Source organism: Carassius gibelio, chromosome A16 (assembly GCF_023724105.1).
Source record: "Carassius gibelio isolate Cgi1373 ecotype wild population from Czech Republic chromosome A16, carGib1.2-hapl.c, whole genome shotgun sequence".
Taxonomy (NCBI): domain Eukaryota; kingdom Metazoa; phylum Chordata; class Actinopteri; order Cypriniformes; family Cyprinidae; genus Carassius; species Carassius gibelio.
Window position 1 is genome coordinate 57,186 of NC_068386.1, and position 14,795 is coordinate 71,980.

The following is a 14,795-nucleotide window of genomic DNA, read 5'->3' on the forward strand; positions in this document are numbered from 1 at the left end:
TGGTAAAGACGGCAATAATATTTCCCCTCCACAGATCCAAAAGAAATCTGCTATTATTAATGATTGATCTTCATAAATTTCTATTGGAGGTAAGGCTATAGTTTGATTTTCACATTTTTCAGGTGCTATCTTACTTCCTTTAGTTGTTCCGAATGCTAAAAGTTCTGGAGCTCTAGAAGGAACTCCTGATTTCCAAGAATTTTTCTTATCTATATACCAAATAATAGCACATCTTCCTTTGAATTTACCCACATCTTGGGTTCCTTTTGGTTTATGGAAACACTCATATTCTTGTTTATAATCTATGCTATACCATTTTGGAATCTCTACTTTTTGTTTTTCAATTTTTATATTTTGACCTATATCTGAATACTGACACCAGGATCCCCAGAGTGGTCTAAAGAAATAATCTGTTAATTTAGGATTTCCTAAAAATCCAAGGCATTCAGCAATACAATATGGCCTGGTAAAATCTGTTAAATGACAAAAGTTTCTCCCAAATTGGGCACATTTTCGGTAGTCATATGGATTTGGTATGGCTACTACTTTGTTTAATGGAGATTTGGAGCACAGCAAGCAATTTTCTTTTCCTGTTTCTTTAGCTGTAAAGGCTGCCCATTTATACCATTCATTGTTTTGGGCTGTATCCCATAATGCATCAATTTGACTTACGTCTTCATCACCTTGAACATCATAATCAATGTCTCTACGATTTTTGATTATCGTTGGTTCTGTTGAGTTGATCACATTGTCACTTTTGTTCAAAGGTTGTAAAGTCAATTGAAGGGAAGTCCGGTTGCTTTCTATCGGTTGAGTTTGAGTCTGCATTATGAGATGCATTAGGCATAGGATGGTCTTCAGACATGTTGTCAGACTTATTCTCTGTCCTCTCCAGTTTGTCTGACAGGAGGAAAGAGCTCTCGTCAGTTTGCACTTCATCATGTGTCTCTGATTCTTCCTCATTGCTCTCTCCTTCATTGTGTGGTTGTCTGCTTTCCTTTCTTTCTGCCTTTCCTGTGGGAACTCTAGTACAGTGGTTTAGATGATACCAGGTTGTGCTTCCCTCCACTTGGACTGCTGTAGGAGTAGCTCTCACCACTGTGTAGGGTCCTTCTCTCCTGGGCTCATTCCATTTTCTCCGGAATACCCTCAGATAAACTTGATCCCCTGGAACAACTGGACAGGCCGTCTCCGATTCCTCACTGGGCTCTTTTCTTTTTTCCTGTAAATAGATAGCTTTATGTATGGCAGTTAGTTTCTTCATATAAGAGCGAAGTTCCATTTGTAATTGTTCTAGAGGCGGTCCTTTATAGGGACCTCTACAATATGGCACAGGCATGGGTCGACCCGTAAGCATTTCATGCGGTGTTAAGTGCGTGTTCCTGTTAGTTTGCATGCGATAGCTCATTAGTGCGAGCGGTAATGCATCAATCCAATTAAGTTTAGTACTTTCACATATTTTGTTTATTTTGGCCTTGATCACTCCATTAACTCTCTCCACTATCCCTTGTGACTGAGGTCTATAAACGCATCCTAGTCTCTGTTTTATTCTTAATTGTTGCAACACTTGTTTCACAGTTTTTTGAATGAATGCCGACCCATTATCTGAACTTATTTCTGATGGAATTCCAAATCTAGGAATTACCTCTCTCGTTAGAAATTTAATTACTGTTCCTGCTCCTAAATCCGCGGATGGTACCGCCTCCACCCATCTGCTAAACCTGTCTATGATAACAAGCATGTATCTTTTGCCTTGTACACGCTTTATCATATCCACATAATCGCATACAAGATGTTTAAAGGGGCCTTCAGGTGTTGGAATATGGCCTATTGGTGTCACTATGCCTTTTCTCACATTGTATTTAGCACATACTTCACATGTGGACAAAAATTCATCCACCATTGCATATAAATAAGGAGACCAATATCCTTGCTGTTTAATTTTTCTTACTACTTCTCCCCTTGCACAATGGTCAAAACCATGTGCATCTGTAATAAGAATATTCAACAGTGAAGTAGGTGCAACAATGTGTCCTTCATGTGTACGCCAGATCTCCTGTGAGTCTTTTTTAGCTCCCCTTTGATGCCACATTGATTGTTCATATGGGCCTGCTTGTTGTTGTATTCGAATAATGTCATCCAATTGAGGATGAGGCTCGATAAGTACAACAGGTGCTAATACTGCTACCTGACACCCTGAAGCTTTTTTAGCTTCTAGATCTGCTGCATTATTTCCTTTGATGACATAGTCATTTCCCTTCTTGTGTGCTTGACATTTGATTATTGCTAGTCGTTTTGGTAGCATCATAGCAGAAATCAATTGCCCTATTTGTTCACTATGTTGGATGGGAGTCCCATCACTCTTTTTGAAACCTCTTTGTTTCCACACTGCTCCGAATAGATGACATACACCATGAGCATACGCTGAATCTGTAAAAATGTTAGCAGTTTGTCCTTTTGCTAACTGACATGCAGTTGTGAGAGCTTTTAATTCTGCTAATTGAGCCGAGCAGGGCTGTACACAATGTTGTGATATCACAGATTCAAATTCTTTTTTGTTTTTCTTCACTACTGAATATCCTGTATGATTTCCTTCGTGATCCCTAAAGCTAGAACCATCTACAAAGTAAGTTACTTCTGCTTCAGTAATGGGTGTTGATTCTAGATCTGGTCGTAATCTAGTAAATGCCAAGGACTCATTCACACACTCATGAGGTTCTCCTTCGAAAGCCAAAGGAATTAATTCAGCTGGATTAACTGTATGGCATCTTTTAATGGTAACATCTGGATATGTGATTAATGAGGAATAGGCTAGAATTCGAGCTTGTGTCAGAACAAATTTCCCTTGTTCTATTAATTCCACAACTTTGTGATGGGTATATATTGTTACTGGATACCCCATAGTTATTGTGGATGCTTTTTCATAAGCATAATACACTGCAGCTAAACCCTGTTGGTAACATGGTGGGTATCCCTGGGCTACATTGTCTAACTTTGTGCTGTAGTATGCTATAGGCTGTTTTTTCCTTCCACTACAGGTCTCTTGCATTAATACAGCTGATGCATAACCATCAACTCTATTTGCCACATATAGATGAAACATTTTATCATATTCTGCCATTCCCAGGGCAGGGGCCTGTTGTAATTCTTTTTTTATTGCTTCAAATGCTAGTAAGGCATCTGTGTTCCATTTTAATGGATTTCTTAAATGTTGTAATCCTGCTTGTTTCATCATTTCTCTCAAAGGCCCTGTCTTTACTGCATAGTCCTCTATCCAATCGGCACTAAAGCCTGTCATTCCTAGAAACGTCATCATTTGTCCTACTGTCTGAGGTAACGGTGTTTTACTTATACCTTCTAACTGAGCTGGAGCTATAGCTCGTGTACCAAATGCAATTAATCTTCCCAAGTATTCCACTTGAGGCTGGCAATACTGCAATTTGTTTTTAGACACCTTGTGTCCTCCTTCTGCTAATTTTGTCAACACCTTAATTGAGTCTTTGTGACATTGTTCTAGTGAGGTAGAACAGATAATTAAATCATCCATGTATTGTAATAGTGTACCATCTATTACAAGGTCTTCTAAATCAGCCTTCAGAATCTTGTTGAATATATGTGGTGAATGTTTATATCCCTGAGGAAGTCTAGAATATGTATATTGCTTATTTGCATGTGTGAATGCAAACAAATATTTACTCTCTTCTGCAAGCGGTACACTGAAGTAGGCAGAGCAAAGATCAATTACAGTAAAGTATTTGGCATCAGGAGGGACATTTGTCAGTAAAGTGTGTGGGTTTGGTACCTCAGCTGGCATATCTTCCGTTATTTCATTTATTGTTCGTAAATCATGAACAAGTCGCCATCTGGTTTTGTCTGATTTGATTACAGGCATAATTGGAGTGTTACAGTAACTAGTAGTTTCTATCAATACCCCTGCCTTCACTAAGCCTTCAATTGTGTCCTTTATTCCTGCTTCCGCATCTGCCCTTAAAGGATATTGTGCTTTTCTAGGCAGACGTGCATTTGGCTTAAGTTGAACTCTTACTGGATTTGCTGATTTTATTAATCCAATATCTGTGTCATGTTGAGACCATAGTTCAGATGGTACCTGACACTCCATTTCCTTAAATAATTCAGTCTCATTTGTGTTAATTAAATCAGATGCTGTAGTCATCTGTGTTACTTTCTTTTGGCTGATAACTACTTCCTGTGGAATTCCCAGCAAACTGGTTGCACACAGAATTTTGATGTAATTTTTGTCAGCTGAATGAAAAATCAATGGGTTTTCTGTTGATTCCCATTTGCTTTGTTCTGCCCTTTTCATCATTGGTCCTAAATCTTTTGCTTTCCAATTTCTTCCTACATATACTGCAATATGCGGGACAGAGTTATTTACATTGAACCATTTTTTGACAAATTCACTTTCTGGTATGTTTAAAGCTGCTCCCTCCTTACCTATGATGATGTACTGGGAGACTATCTCAATCTGCTGTCCTTTTGTTTCTTTTTGCCATTTCTGTTCTATATTTTCATCTCTTTCTTGATCATACATCATTGTGCAATGAAATTCTGACTTTGATAGCTGTGCTTCAGGTATCTGTGCTTCAATAAACTTTCCCCATTTATTGACTGTCTGTCTCACATCTTGTTCTATCTGTCCTATCCAAAAAACATTTGCTTTTGGCTCTGCAACCATCATTTGTTTTTCTGTTCCTATTGAATCAATATATATACCTTCTGGAGAACACCAAATTTGTAGTCCTAATTTACATAATGCATCTCTTCCTAACAAATTAATAGGAGTTTGATTTGATACCAGAATGGGCATTGTTATACTTTGATCTTTTGTTTGTAGACACACTGGAGCTGTTATGGGAATCAATTGCATTTTTCCCGAGAATCCTATTGTCTTTGCAAATTTTCCAGACAAGGGGAGATGTGAAGCATATTTCAAATTAATGCACGTTAAATTTGCCCCCGTATCTACCAAAAATGGAAATGTATCTCCCTCTATTTTAATCTGCATAATAGGCTCTTGATCAGCTTTTGTCGATAAAATTGGAAGCTGACTCTCCCCTTTAGGATTCTCTGGGCACCCCTAATAGCCTGGATTGGGACCTCCCCAAGGGTTTACTGGGCCCTGCACTGGACCCTGAGTAGGCTGTTGCCAGCTCATCTCCCTTCTACCCTGAGGTTGCTGTGGCCATTGCTGATTTGGACAGTCAGCTTTGATGTGTCCGGGCTGTCCACAGCCCCAGCACAATGGTGGAGGCCTGTCTCTGCCTCTGCCTCTGCCTCTGCCTCTTTGCTGTATGGGGTTTTTTCTCCATCCCATTTGTCCTGGCTGTTGAGTATAAACATTTATTATGGGCACAGAGTTCAAGTGTTCATTTGGAGGGACTGCTGTAAGTGGGCTTGACTGAATAGTAGGTTGTGGAGCAATTACTGGAGGTATTAGAGTCATTTGTTCTGCTGTTGCATTTGTTACTGAAGCTTGAATATTTTTCTTATTCTTCTTTGTGAGTTCTTCAAGCTGTAATTGAGTTAGTTTACGTTGTAACTCTTTCTCTTGACTTTTGAGTTTTAGTTCATTTTTTCTTTGTTGTTCCACTGCATGAGACACATGGTCACAAAACTCTTTGTGTGTTTTAGAAGTTAAACCGACCACATCCTCCAGCTTGCTTTTTACCGCTGGCGGCATAGCATCAATCACAGCTTGTCTAAACAATGTTGACATTAATGGGTCTCCCTCGGGATCCCCCTCAGTTTCTTGTTTCCACCTTTTCAGCTCTTTTTGGACATAAGTGGTTGGATTCTCTAAATCTCCAATTCCTTCTCCCTTCAGTGATTTAGGATTCAGTCTGATCGGATACTCCGCGCGCAATGCCTGCCATACTGCTGGGCGGAATGCATCAAAAACAATCCCATCCATATTGTGAGAGTTCACTGCTCTGTTTAGAGTCGTTGTAAGAAGAATTTCATCCATCTTTGTCCCTCCAATAATTTTAGCCAGCAGAGCTTTAACATCTCCCACTGCCAATAGCTTTCCCATTGTTTCCTCTTCAAACACTTTAATGAATTTCCCTGCACCCTCATGAATATCAGGAAGACGAGTGACAAGCCCCTCGAGGTCCTGTGAAGCCCAGGGGACATACTGTCCCTGCTCACCCTTGATTAAAATTGGGAGCTGTGCGGCCAGTGGTCTAAGTGTCCCTTTACCTCTGCCCTGTTCCCATTTACTGTTATCAAATAACTCCTCTGCCTGATTCTCATCCTCACTACCGTAGAACAACTTACTCTTTCCTCTCTCCAACTTATTTACCTCTCTGATCTTCTTCCCTGATTCTCTAATTTTCTCTTCCATTTCTTCTTCCAAAGCTTGTACTTGTGCTACAATATCTCTATCTTCCCTCCGCTTTCTTTCTAATCCTTCCTCAAACCAGGTTTTATCTTCCTGACTTGCTTTCATTTTTTCTAACGCGGTACGTGCTTGTCTGTAACAGTCAAGTTGCAAACCTTCTGCACTTTCCTGTCTGGTTTGCCTCTGTGTTTTTACAGCTGGTTCCTCTCTATCATCCATCTCTAACTGCCCTTCTAACTCTAGTTCTCCTGTTACCTCCATGGTTCCCTTGAGTATTGGGAATTCTCTTGCTAAAGGCAGATAAGGAGGGGGGTCTGCATATTTCTTTTCTTTTCTCATGTTATCTTTCTCTGCCTCCTTCAGGACTTTCCTAGCCTGTTTTATACTCTTCAACATATCTTCACCTTCTTTTTTAAACAGCGCAAGTATTTCTTTCTCTTTTTCCCTTTTTGTTTCTCTTTTTTCTTTTTTCATATTGATGCTTTTAGTTTTATAATTTTTTATCAGAGTTTCCATTTCCTCACACAATGCCACATCAAATGTCCCTTCCTTTGGCCATTTTGTCGTCATATTTTTTGTTCTCTTCTGCCATTTTTTTGAGATTTTGTCTATTTGCGCTTTACACAGTGGATTTTTTAATCCAATGATTTCCACTGGTGTGGCTGCCATATCTTTATTTATATTATTACCACCAAAAATCAACTTTTTAGTTTTATATAGTAACTTGGTTACAATCTCTTCTTTTCCTTTTACTGAATTTAACTATTTTTTAACCATTTCACCCTACTTTCTATTCTTTTTTTATGTGTCATACCCTTTTGAATTTAGTTTTTTATTGTCTCATGCGTTTACACTTTTTAAATTTATATTATTATTTAACTGTCTATTTTATTTACTCTATTTTATTATCACTTTGTAGATAACTATTTCTAACAATAATTCTTTATTTTTATTTTTACTTTTCTTTCCTTTTTTGTCCACCCATGTATTAAAACTTTAATGTGGGAACTTCCTCCCTTGCTCTCACTCCCACTGTACTGGGCTCAGAAAATGTTCTCCCCTTTCACACAGACATCCAAAATGCAAAACTCTATTATAGATCTCGGTTCAAACTTTATTGATACTATTTCCCTAAGCCCATTCACACTTGCTACACTCTTTATTGAGCCAGAGTGCTTATGCTTGCATACTTTTTCCCTTTATCTAAGGGATAATCAGTCATTAATTGTCCTTTTATTATCAAGGCTCATCATACATTCATCCCTCTCAAGTGGATATGGGTTGAGTCCAATTCTGCCAGTTCACACTTAAGTGAAGGTCCAGGAACGGTGCTCAACCCTTACCCACCCAATACGGAATTTATTTGTTCATACATTCATCACCATTCACAAGTTCATTCGTCCGGACACAGATACATCCACACAACAAAACACAGCTCTTCCTAGAGCTCCTTAAGGGCCCACCTATTTCTGTCCTTCGAGAATTTCACCTATACTTTCTCAAAGCGGTATCCGTGGGACTTTTCCTCGCGATTCCTTAATCTGCTTATCCGTTTATCACTGTCCTACTTGGTACAGCTATCCAATAAACACAGATTTTACAATGTCCTTTTTGCCTACACTATTTCTGTTTTAAATCTAGGTTACCTTACAAGGCTTTCCTATTAATAAACAAAATATGTGCATGCAGTTATTTCTTCTGGAGTAAAACCCCTTTTTCAATTTGGATATCCTATTTTTTTCTAAATTTGGAAGAGTAGATTTTAAGTGTCCTTACCACTCAGAACTGACCTCAACCAACACAAACGAATTCTATAAGCAAAAATGCTTACCTTGTTTTATGGTGGCCACCCGGTTGTGTTGATCATCGGTCAGCTCAAAAGCGGTTGTCCACTCTGTCACTCTTGTCCAGTCCCATCTGGGTCGCCAAATCTGTGGTGTCTTTTGCCGGTTCTCAGAAGAATCAAACTCAGTCAGGGATTTTTCTCTCAGAAGAAAAGACTTTATTTCAAGCAAAACAAAGTCGAGCCCCATTGCAAGGAGATCTCTCGAATGCTAGGTTGCATCTCATTATATACCCTATACAGGGCGGTTCCACATGGTAAAACTTTTCCTTTAGATTACACTTTACCTAAGTCCCTAGGGAGGGGAGGTCCTTAATGTATGTCTAACCATATGTTATTCATTAGCCCTGTACATTCCTGCACGTAAGCATATTCCTTTCTATCCATTTCCTATAGGATTATAATGGAAAAACAACTAGCAACAAAAATGGCTAGATTCACATTGATTATATACTTGATTAATTGAAACTTTACTAATAAAAATCTTCCACACAAGCAGAGCCCTACAGCTCTGGGAGGGTGAGTAAGTTGATCAAAACATCCAGCGGTGAGGACAAAGGTCCACGTGCTGGTCAGCTTATGAGATTTTTCACAACTTTCTGTTGCCAGAGGGCATAAGCGTGCAATTTAATGATAAACGAAAGGCAAGAAGTCACCAATCTGTTTTGACTCAAACCCACAAACTTTAAATGGCCTCACACCGGAGACTAATAGCCCAATGCGCTACACTCTGCGCCACGTGCAGCAGCTCCTTCCAGGCTTGCAGCAGTCCTAAACCAAGTATCACCTGTTTGCAAGGCAAGCTCTTTGACCAGCTGAGCCATGCTGCATCGCTGAGATGACGCTGGCCAGTATTGTTCGGCAGCATCTGAGGGGTGGTTCGCAAATTAAATTGCATGCTGCTCTGGCCCTCCTCTGCACCCCCTTTTTTACGGAGAGCAAAACCTCACAGCCCAAGGCGTCACTTGATCACCATCAAAGGCACCGCTGGGATTCGAACCCAGGATCTCCTGTTTACTAGACAGGCGCTTTAACCAACTAAGCCACGGCGCCAACTTGCATGTATCTGCCAAGAAAGTGAGATTTAGAGTTTTATAAGTCCGGAGGGGTGGCCAGAGAGCATATGTGTTTGTTGGCCAAGCGCCATTAACAGAAAGCCAAAAGCAACGACTCTGGTGGGACTCGAACCCACAACCTTTGAATGGCCTCATCTTGCAGTCTAGAAGTCCAATGCGCTATCCATTGCGCCACAGAGCCACGTGTGGAGTTTTTTTTTCCTGGCTGTTCCAGTGCGTTGAATTGAGTTCAGGTATTTGGGGAGCGGGAAGGACAAGATATGTGGGCCTCTATGCAATTGGTATGTGGTTGGAAAAGCGGAGTATCTGTAAGGGCTTCCTTTCCCAGAAAGAACCCACAGAGCAGAGCCACCTGTTAAAAGGCACCGCTGGGAATCGAACCCAGGATCTCCTGTTTACAAGACAAGCGCTTTGACCAGCTAAGCCACGGCGCCCTGCTGCATTGTTGACTTGGGTCAGAATTGTTCGGCAGCAGCTGAGGGGTGGTTGGCAACTGAAATCGCATGTTGCTCTGACGCTCTTCTGTACCGCATGATTGCGCAAACAAAACCATACAACCCAAGGTGGTGTTTGATAACCAGCAAAGACAGTGCTGAGATTTGAATTCAGTAAGTCCTATTTACTACACAAGCTTTAACCAACTAAGCCACGGCGCCAACCTAAACACACTCTCTCAGGGAGGGGCACTTAGAGGATTAAAGCATCCAGATAAGAGGCCAACGGCCAGGCTCTGCACAGCCTAAAAGAGTGTTTTTGACAACTGATTCGGGGTGGCCAGCTAGCCTCTGGGTTTGTTGGCCAAGTGCCATTAATTAACCTTTGAATGGCCTCATCTGGCCGTCTAGAAGTCCAGGTTGCAATCTATTGTACCACAGAGCCTATCAGCAAGTGTTGACCTGTTCAAAAGAGCGTCAGCATTATCAGGATCTGGTTTGGAAGTGCAATCGCCTGCTGCCTTTGCGATCCCTGTTTGCAGTCTGATCTCAGAAAAGCACATTCTTGAGGCACACAGGGGACGCTAAAGGCACCGCTGGGATTTGAACCCAGGATCTCCTGTTTACGAGACAGACGCTTTAACCAACTAAGCCACGGCGCCAAGCAGAGCCCTACAGCTCTGGGAGGGTGAGTAAGTTGATCAAAACATCCAGCGGTGAGGACAAAGGTCCACGTGCTGGTCAGCTTATGAGATTTTTCACAACTTTCTGTTGCCAGAGGGCATAAGCGTGCAATTTAATGATAAACGAAAGGCAAGAAGTCACCAATCTGTTTTGACTCAAACCCACAAACTTTAAATGGCCTCACACCGGAGACTAATAGCCCAATGCGCTACACTCTGCGCCACGTGCAGCAGCTCCTTCCAGGCTTGCAGCAGTCCTAAACCAAGTATCACCTGTTTGCAAGGCAAGCTCTTTGACCAGCTGAGCCATGCTGCATCGCTGAGATGACGCTGGCCAGTATTGTTCGGCAGCATCTGAGGGGTGGTTCGCAAATTAAATTGCATGCTGCTCTGGCCCTCCTCTGCACCCCCTTTTTTACGGAGAGCAAAACCTCACAGCCCAAGGCGTCACTTGATCACCATCAAAGGCACCGCTGGAATTCGAACCCAGGATCTCCTGTTTACTAGACAGGCGCTTTAACCAACTAAGCCACGGCGCCAACTTGCATGTATCTGCCAAGAAAGTGAGATTTAGAGTTTTATAAGTCCGGAGGGGTGGCCAGAGAGCATATGTGTTTGTTGGCCAAGCGCCATTAACAGAAAGCCAAAAGCAACGACTCTGGTGGGACTCGAACCCACAACCTTTGAATGGCCTCATCTTGCAGTCTAGAAGTCCAATGCGCTATCCATTGCGCCACAGAGCCACGTGTGGAGTTTTTTTTTCCTGGCTGTTCCAGTGCGTTGAATTGAGTTCAGGTATTTGGGGAGCGGGAAGGACAAGATATGTGGGCCTCTATGCAATTGGTATGTGGTTGGAAAAGCGGAGTATCTGTAAGGGCTTCCTTTCCCAGAAAGAACCCACAGAGCAGAGCCACCTGTTAAAAGGCACCGCTGGGAATCGAACCCAGGATCTCCTGTTTACAAGACAAGCGCTTTGACCAGCTAAGCCACGGCGCCCTGCTGCATTGTTGACTTGGGTCAGAATTGTTCGGCAGCAGCTGAGGGGTGGTTGGCAACTGAAATCGCATGTTGCTCTGACGCTCTTCTGTACCGCATGATTGCGCAAACAAAACCATACAACCCAAGGTGGTGTTTGATAACCAGCAAAGACAGTGCTGAGATTTGAATTCAGTAAGTCCTATTTACTACACAAGCTTTAACCAACTAAGCCACGGCGCCAACCTAAACACACTCTCTCAGGGAGGGGCACTTAGAGGATTAAAGCATCCAGATAAGAGGCCAACGGCCAGGCTCTGCACAGCCTAAAAGAGTGTTTTTGACAACTGATTCGGGGTGGCCAGCTAGCCTCTGGGTTTGTTGGCCAAGTGCCATTGATTAACCTTTGAATGGCCTCATCTGGCCGTCTAGAAGTCCAGTTTGCTATCTATTGTACCACAGAGCCTGTCAGCAAGTGTTGACCTGTTCAAAAGAGCGTCAGCATTATCAGGATCTGGTTTGGAAGTGCAATCGCCTGCTGCCTTTGCTATCCCTGTTTGCAGTCCGATCTCAGAAAAGCACATGCTTGAGGCACACAGGGGACGCTAAAGGCACCGCTGGGATTTGAACCCAGGATCTCCTGTTTACGAGACAGACGCTTTAACCAACTAAGGCACGGCGCCAAGCAGAGCCCTACAGCTCTGGGAGGGTGAGTAAGTTGATCAAAACATCCAGCGGTGAGGACAAAGGTCCACGTGCTGGTCAGCTTATGAGATTTTTCACAACTTTCTGTTGCCAGAGGGCATAAGCGTGCAATTTAATGATAAACGAAAGGCAAGAAGTCACCAATCTGTTTTGACTCAAACCCACAAACTTTAAATGGCCTCACACCGGAGACTAATAGCCCAATGCGCTACATTCTGCGCCACGTGCAGCAGCCCCTTCCAGGCTTGCAGCAGTCCTAAACCAAGGATCACCTGTTTGCAAGGCAAGCTCTTTGACCAGCTGAGCCATGCTGCATCGCTGAGATGACGCTAGCCAGTATTGTTTGGCAGCATCTGAGGGGTGGTTCGCAAATTAAATTTCATGCTGCTCTGGCCCTCCTCTGCACCCCTTTTTTTACAGAGAGCAAAACCTCACAGCCCAAGGCGCACTTGATCACCAGCAAAGGCACCTCCGGGATTCGAACCCAGGATCTCCTGTTTACTAGACAGGCGCATTAACCAACTAAGCCACGGCGCCAACTTGCATGTACCTGCCAAGAAAGTGAGATTTAGAGTTTTATAAGTCCGGAGGGGTGGCCAGAGAGCATATGTGTTTGTTGGCCAAGCGCCATTAACAGAAAGCCAAAAGCAACGACTCTGGTGGGACTCGAACCCACAACCTTTGAATGGCCTCATCTGGCAGTCTAAAAGTCCAATGCGCTATCCATTACGCCACAGAGCCACGTGTGGAGTTTTTTTTTCCTGGCTGTTCCAGTGCGTTGAATTGAGTTCAGGTATTTGGGGAGCGGGAAGGACAAGATATGTGGGCCTCTCTGCAATTGGTATGTGGTTGGAAAAGCGGAGTATCTGTAAGGGCTTCCTTTCCCAGAAAGAACCCACAGAGCAGAGCCACCTGTTAAAAGGCACCGCTGGGAATCAAACCCAGGATCTCCTGTTTAAAAGACAAGCACTTTGACCAGCTAAGCCACGGCGCCCTTCTGCATTGTTGACTTGGGTCAGAATTGTTCGGCAGCAGCTGAGGGGTGGTTGGCAAATGAAATCGCATGTTGCTCTGACGCTCCTCTGTACCGCATGATTGCGCAAAGCAAAACCATACAACCCAAGGTGGTGTTTGATAACCAGCAAAGACAGTGCTGAGATTTGAATTCAGTATGTCCTATTTACTACACAAGCTTTAACCAACTAAGCCACGGCGCCAACCTGCACACACTCTCTCAGGGAGGGGCACTTAGAGGATTAAAGCATCCAGATAAGAGGCCAACGGCCAGGCTCTGCACAGCCTAAAAGAGTGTTTTTGACAACTGATTCGGGGTGGCCAGCTAGCCTCTGGGTTTGTTGGCCAAGTGCCATTAATTAACCTTTGAATGGCCTCATCTGGCCGTCTAGAAGTCCAGTTTGCTATCTATTGTACCACAGAGCCTGTCAGCAAGTGTTGACCTGTTCAAAAGAGCGTCAGCATTATCAGGATCTGGTTTGGAACTGCAATCGCCTGCTGCCTTTGCTATCCCTGTTTGCAGTCCGATCTCAGAAAAGCACATGCTTGAGGCACACAGGGGACGCTAAAGGTACCGCTGGGATTTGAACCCAGGATCTCCTGTTTACGAGACAGACGCTTTAACCAACTAAGCCACAGCGCCAAGCAGAGCCCTACAGCTCTGGGAGGGTGAGTAAGTTGATCAAAACATCCAGCGGTGAGGACAAAGGTCCACGTGCTGGTCAGCTTATGAGATTTTTCACAACTTTCTGTTGCCAGAGGGCATAAGCGTGCAATTTAATGATAAACGAAAGGCAAGAAGTCACCAATCTGTTTTGACTCAAACCCACAAACTTTAAATGGCCTCACACCGGAGACTAATAGCCCAATGCGCTACACTCTGCGCCACGTGCAGCAGCTCCTTCCAGGCTTGCAGCAGTCCTAAACCAAGGATCACCTGTTTGCAAGGCAAGCTCTTTGACCAGCTGAGCCATGCTGCATCGCTGAGATGACGCTGGCCAGTATTGTTCGGCAGCATCTGAGGGGTGGTTCGCAAATTAAATTGCATGCTGCTCTGGCCCTCCTCTGCACCCCTTTTTTTACAGAGAGCAAAACATCACAGCCCAAGGCGTCACTTGATCACCAGCAAAGTCACCGCCGGGATTCGAACCCAGGATCTCCTGTTTACTAGACAGGCGCTTTAACCAACTAAGCCATGGCGCCAACTTGCATGTACCTGCCAAGAAAGTGAGATTTAGAGTTTTATAAGTCCGGAGGGGTGGCCAGAGAGCATATGTGTTTGTTGGCCAAGCGCCATTAACAGAAAGCCAAAAGCAACGACTCTGGTGGGACTCGAACCCACAACCTTTGAATGGCCTCATCTTGCAGTCTAGAAGTCCAATGCGCTATCCATTGCGCCACAGAGCCACGTGTGGAGTTTTTTTTTCCTGGCTGTTCCAGTGCGTTGAATTGAGTTCAGGTATTTGGGGAGCGGGAAGGCACAAGATATGTGGGCCTCTCTGCAATTGGTATGTGGTTGGAAAAGCGGAGTATCTGTAAGGGCTTCCTTTCCCAGAAAGAACCCACAGAGCAGAGCCACCTGTTAAAAGGCACCGCTGGGAATCGAACCCAGGATCTCCTGTTTAAAAGACAAGCACTTTGACCAGCTAAGCCACGGCGCCCTTCTGCATTGTTGACTTGGGTCAGAATTGTTCGGCAGCAGCT

At 43.4% G+C, this 14,795-nt stretch overlaps 12 non-coding genes across 12 annotated transcripts; all 12 read right to left on the reverse strand.

Annotated features, from left to right (window-relative positions):
- Positions 1-9,183: 9,183 nt before the first annotated feature.
- Positions 9,184-9,257, reverse strand: trnat-agu (transfer RNA threonine (anticodon AGU)). Its single transcript has one exon. It is a non-coding gene; the product is annotated as a tRNA-Thr (tRNA).
- Positions 9,258-9,371: 114 nt separating this feature from the next.
- trnar-ucu (transfer RNA arginine (anticodon UCU)) lies at positions 9,372-9,461 on the reverse strand. Its single transcript is given in 2 exon segments — positions 9,372-9,407; positions 9,425-9,461. It is a non-coding gene; the product is annotated as a tRNA-Arg (tRNA).
- A 179-nt stretch (positions 9,462-9,640) lies between these two features.
- Positions 9,641-9,714, reverse strand: trnat-ugu (transfer RNA threonine (anticodon UGU)). Its single transcript has one exon. It is a non-coding gene; the product is annotated as a tRNA-Thr (tRNA).
- A 588-nt stretch (positions 9,715-10,302) lies between these two features.
- trnat-cgu (transfer RNA threonine (anticodon CGU)) lies at positions 10,303-10,376 on the reverse strand. The gene has a single exon. It is a non-coding gene; the product is annotated as a tRNA-Thr (tRNA).
- A 486-nt stretch (positions 10,377-10,862) lies between these two features.
- trnat-agu (transfer RNA threonine (anticodon AGU)) lies at positions 10,863-10,936 on the reverse strand. Its single transcript has one exon. It is a non-coding gene; the product is annotated as a tRNA-Thr (tRNA).
- A 114-nt stretch (positions 10,937-11,050) lies between these two features.
- trnar-ucu (transfer RNA arginine (anticodon UCU)) lies at positions 11,051-11,140 on the reverse strand. Its single transcript is given in 2 exon segments — positions 11,051-11,086; positions 11,104-11,140. It is a non-coding gene; the product is annotated as a tRNA-Arg (tRNA).
- Positions 11,141-11,319: 179 nt separating this feature from the next.
- Positions 11,320-11,393, reverse strand: trnat-ugu (transfer RNA threonine (anticodon UGU)). The gene has a single exon. It is a non-coding gene; the product is annotated as a tRNA-Thr (tRNA).
- A 588-nt stretch (positions 11,394-11,981) lies between these two features.
- Positions 11,982-12,055, reverse strand: trnat-cgu (transfer RNA threonine (anticodon CGU)). Its single transcript has one exon. It is a non-coding gene; the product is annotated as a tRNA-Thr (tRNA).
- Positions 12,056-12,540: 485 nt separating this feature from the next.
- Positions 12,541-12,614, reverse strand: trnat-agu (transfer RNA threonine (anticodon AGU)). The gene has a single exon. It is a non-coding gene; the product is annotated as a tRNA-Thr (tRNA).
- Positions 12,615-13,660: 1,046 nt separating this feature from the next.
- trnat-cgu (transfer RNA threonine (anticodon CGU)) lies at positions 13,661-13,734 on the reverse strand. Its single transcript has one exon. It is a non-coding gene; the product is annotated as a tRNA-Thr (tRNA).
- Positions 13,735-14,220: 486 nt separating this feature from the next.
- trnat-agu (transfer RNA threonine (anticodon AGU)) lies at positions 14,221-14,294 on the reverse strand. Its single transcript has one exon. It is a non-coding gene; the product is annotated as a tRNA-Thr (tRNA).
- A 114-nt stretch (positions 14,295-14,408) lies between these two features.
- Positions 14,409-14,498, reverse strand: trnar-ucu (transfer RNA arginine (anticodon UCU)). The gene is given in 2 exon segments: positions 14,409-14,444; positions 14,462-14,498. It is a non-coding gene; the product is annotated as a tRNA-Arg (tRNA).
- Positions 14,499-14,795: the final 297 nt, after the last annotated feature.